The following is a 3840-nucleotide window of genomic DNA, read 5'->3' on the forward strand; positions in this document are numbered from 1 at the left end:
CATTTTCACCATGTAGATAAGTATCTTTGTGGTCAAAAAGTGGAAGAAATTTGCATATACTGCAGCCCATAATTTGTAGCACAGATTGTTGGATGAAATACAAACTAATCTTGCTTACTTATTTCAAAGCGAGGGCACATATTTCCGCCTTGTGGGAAGAAACGGACAAAGAGTTGACAAAAAGCTTACAACACCTGGTATTCCCAGGCGGTCTCCCATCCAAGTACTAACCAGGCACGGCCCTGCTTAGCTTCTGAGATCAGACGAGATCAGGCGTACTCAGGCCGGTGTGGTCAAGCGAGAAACTATCTCTTGGTGCACTATATAAAGTCAAAGTGAGTGTGATTAACAGCTGTTGCATTTTCACCATGTAGATAAGTATCTTTGTGTCAGTCAAAAAGTGGAAGAAATTGCATATACTGCAGCCATAATTTGTAGCACAGATTGTTGGATGAAATACAAACTAATCTTGCTTACTTATTTCAAAGCGAGGGCACATATTTCCGCCTTGTGGGAAGAAACGGACAAAGAGTTGACAAAAAAGCTTACAACACCTGGTATTCCCAGGCGGTCTCCCATCCAAGTACTAACCAGGCCCGGCCCTGCTTAGCTTCTGAGATCAGACGAGATCAGGCGTACTCAGGCCGGTGTGGTCGTAAGCGAGAAACTATCTCTTGGTGCACTATATAAAGTCAAAGTGAGTGTGATTAACAGCTGTTGCATTTTCACCATGTAGATAAGTATCTTTGTGTCAGTCAAAAAGTGGAAGAAATTGCATATACTGCAGCCATAATTTGTAGCACAGATTGTTGGATGAAATACAAACTAATCTTGCTTACTTATTTCAAAGCGAGGGCACATATTTCCGCCTTGTGGGAAGAAACGGACAAAGAGTTGACAAAAAGCTTACAACACCTGGTATTCCCAGGCGGTCTCCCATCCAAGTACTAACCAGGCCCGACCCTGCTTAGCTTCTGAGATCAGACGAGATCAGGCGTACTCAGGCCGGTGTGGTCGTAAGCGAGAAACTATCTCTTGGTGCACTATATAAAGTCAAAGTGAGTGTGATTAACAGCTGTTGCATTTTCACCATGTAGATAAGTATCTTTGTGTCAGTCAAAAAGTGGAAGAAATTGCATATTTTTTTTTTTTTTTTTTTTTTGGAAAAATAATTTTTATTTTCGTTTCATATTCAAATACAATTACAAATTTAGTGCATAACGTTGTACATAACATGGATACTTACAAACAGTATCAAAAAGTACCATAACAATATCAGAATACCAAAACTCCTTAAAAAAAAAAGTGCTGTTCAGCAGAACCTGACCAGTATTATTGGCCTATATTCGAGATTAACATGCCTCTAACAATCTCCAAAAACAATACAAACAATTCTATAAATACAAATATATACATATGCCAAAATGCACTCTGGATAAACCTCAGTGTATATAAAATATCTACAAAGGCTTAGTTTACATTCCAAATGTACCTATGTAATACACTTATATCGGTTATACACACATTTACAATGACGGGTAAATCCCTTTCCTTGGGTGCCGATGGTTTACATTCCAAATTAAAACCCTCCCGTGTACTGCCGAAAAACTACTATACTGCACCAAAGAAATTGCATATACTGCAGCCATAATTTGTAGCACAGATTGTTGGATGAAATACAAACTAATCTTGCTTACTTATTTCAAAGCGAGGGCACATATTTCCGCCTTGTGGGAAGAAACGGACAAAGAGTTGACAAAAAGCTTACAACACCTGGTATTCCCAGGCGGTCTCCCATCCAAGTACTAACCAGGCCCGGCCCTGCTTAGCTTCTGAGATCAGACGAGATCAGGCGTACTCAGGCCGGTGTGGTCGTAAGCGAGAAACTATCTTGGTGCACTATATAAAGTCAAAGTGAGTGTGATTAACAGCTGTTGCATTTTCACCATGTAGATAAGTATCTTTGTGTCAGTCAAAAAGTGGAAGAAATTGCATATACTGCAGCCATAATTTGTAGCACAGATTGTTGGATGAAATACAAACTAATCTTGCTTACTTATTTCAAAGCGAGGGCACATATTTCCGCCTTGTGGGAAGAAACGGACAAAGAGTTGACAAAAAGCTTACAACACCTGGTATTCCCAGGCGGTCTCCCATCCAAGTACTAACCAGGCCCGGCCCTGCTTAGCTTCTGAGATCAGACGAGATCAGGCGTACTCAGGCCGGTGTGGTCGTAAGCGAGAAACTATCTCTTGGTGCACTATATAAAGTCAAAGTGAGTGTGATTAACAGCTGTTGCATTTTCACCATGTAGATGTATCTTTGTGTCAGTCAAAAAGTGGAAGAAATTGCATATACTGCAGCCATAATTTGTAGCACAGATTGTTGGATGAAATACAAACTAATCTTGCTTACTTATTTCAAAGCGAGGGCACATATTTCCGCCTTGTGGGAAGAAACGGACAAAGAGTTGACAAAAAGCTTACAACACCTGGTATTCCCAGGCGGTCTCCCATCCAAGTACTAACCAGGCCCGGCCCTGCTTAGCTTCTGAGATCAGACGAGATCAGGCGTACTCAGGCCGGTGTGGTCGTAAGCGAGAAACTATCTCTTGGTGCACTATATAAAGTCAAAGTGAGTGTGATTAACAGCTGTTGCATTTTCACCATGTATCTTTGTGTCAGTCAAAAAGTGGAAGAAATTGCATATACTGCAGCCATAATTTGTAGCACAGATTGTTGGATGAAATACAAACTAATCTTGCTTACTTATTTCAAAGCGAGGGCACATATTTCCGCCTTGTGGGAAGAAACGGACAAAGAGTTGACAAAAGCTTACAACACCTGGTATTCCCAGGCGGTCTCCCATCCAAGTACTAACCAGGCCCGGCCCTGCTTAGCTTCTGAGATCAGACGAGATCAGGCGTACTCAGGCCGGTGTGGTCGTAAGCGAGAAATTATCTCTTGGTGCACTATATAAAGTCAAAGTGAGTGTGATTAACAGCTGTTGCATTTTCACCATGTAGATAAGTATCTTTGTGTCAGTCAAAAGTGGAAGAAATTGCATATACTGCAGCCATAATTTGTAGCACAGATTGTTGGATGAAATACAAACTAATCTTGCTTACTTATTTCAAAGCGAGGGCACATATTTCCGCCTTGTGGGAAGAAACGGACAAAGAGTTGACAAAAAGCTTACAACACCTGGTATTCCCAGGCGGTCTCCCATCCAAGTACTAACCAGGCCCGGCCCTGCTTAGCTTCTGAGATCAGACGAGATCAGGCGTACTCAGGCCGGTGTGGTCGTAAGCGAGAAACTATCTCTTGGTGCACTATATAAAGTCAAAGTGAGTGTGATTAACAGCTGTTGCATTTTCACCATGTAGATAAGTATCTTTGTGTCAGTCAAAAAGTGGAAGAAATTGCATATACTGCAGCCATAATTTGTAGCACAGATTGTTGGATGAAATACAAACTAATCTTGCTTACTTATTTCAAAGCGAGGGCACATATTTCCGCCTTGTGGGAAGAAACGGACAAAGAGTTGACAAAAAGCTTACAACACCTGGTATTCCCAGGCGGTCTCCCATCCAAGTACTAACCAGGCCCGGCCCTGCTTAGCTTCTGAGATCAGACGAGATCAGGCGTACTCAGGCCGGTGTGGTCGTAAGCGAGAAATTATCTCTTGGTGCACTATATAAAGTCAAAGTGAGTGTGATTAACAGCTGTTGCATTTTCACCATGTAGATAAGTATCTTTGTGTCAGTCAAAAAGTGGAAGAAATTGCATATTGTGGGAAGAAACGGACAAAGAGTTGACAAAGCTTACAGCACCTGGTATT

The 3840-nt window shown here is 41.6% G+C and overlaps 8 non-coding genes and 1 pseudogene across 8 annotated transcripts; all 9 read right to left on the reverse strand.

Moving 5' to 3' along the window:
- Nucleotides 1-182: 182 nt before the first annotated feature.
- On the reverse strand, nt 183-299 carry LOC127920700 (uncharacterized; annotated as a pseudogene).
- A 243-nt stretch (nt 300-542) lies between these two features.
- On the reverse strand, nt 543-661 carry LOC127920701 (5S ribosomal RNA). Its single transcript, XR_008107059.1, has one exon. It is a non-coding gene; the product is annotated as a 5S ribosomal RNA (ribosomal RNA).
- A 242-nt stretch (nt 662-903) lies between these two features.
- On the reverse strand, nt 904-1022 carry LOC127920696 (5S ribosomal RNA). Its single transcript, XR_008107054.1, has one exon. It is a non-coding gene; the product is annotated as a 5S ribosomal RNA (ribosomal RNA).
- A 739-nt stretch (nt 1023-1761) lies between these two features.
- Nucleotides 1762-1880, reverse strand: LOC127920702 (5S ribosomal RNA). Its single transcript, XR_008107060.1, has one exon. It is a non-coding gene; the product is annotated as a 5S ribosomal RNA (ribosomal RNA).
- Nucleotides 1881-2120: 240 nt separating this feature from the next.
- On the reverse strand, nt 2121-2239 carry LOC127920703 (5S ribosomal RNA). The gene has a single exon (XR_008107061.1). It is a non-coding gene; the product is annotated as a 5S ribosomal RNA (ribosomal RNA).
- A 240-nt stretch (nt 2240-2479) lies between these two features.
- On the reverse strand, nt 2480-2598 carry LOC127920704 (5S ribosomal RNA). The gene has a single exon (XR_008107062.1). It is a non-coding gene; the product is annotated as a 5S ribosomal RNA (ribosomal RNA).
- Nucleotides 2599-2831: 233 nt separating this feature from the next.
- LOC127920697 (5S ribosomal RNA) lies at nt 2832-2950 on the reverse strand. Its single transcript, XR_008107055.1, has one exon. It is a non-coding gene; the product is annotated as a 5S ribosomal RNA (ribosomal RNA).
- A 241-nt stretch (nt 2951-3191) lies between these two features.
- On the reverse strand, nt 3192-3310 carry LOC127920698 (5S ribosomal RNA). The gene has a single exon (XR_008107056.1). It is a non-coding gene; the product is annotated as a 5S ribosomal RNA (ribosomal RNA).
- Nucleotides 3311-3552: 242 nt separating this feature from the next.
- On the reverse strand, nt 3553-3671 carry LOC127920699 (5S ribosomal RNA). The gene has a single exon (XR_008107057.1). It is a non-coding gene; the product is annotated as a 5S ribosomal RNA (ribosomal RNA).
- Nucleotides 3672-3840: the final 169 nt, after the last annotated feature.

Source organism: Oncorhynchus keta, unplaced genomic scaffold (assembly GCF_023373465.1).
Source record: "Oncorhynchus keta strain PuntledgeMale-10-30-2019 unplaced genomic scaffold, Oket_V2 Un_contig_20294_pilon_pilon, whole genome shotgun sequence".
Classification (NCBI taxonomy): Eukaryota; Metazoa; Chordata; class Actinopteri; order Salmoniformes; family Salmonidae; genus Oncorhynchus; species Oncorhynchus keta.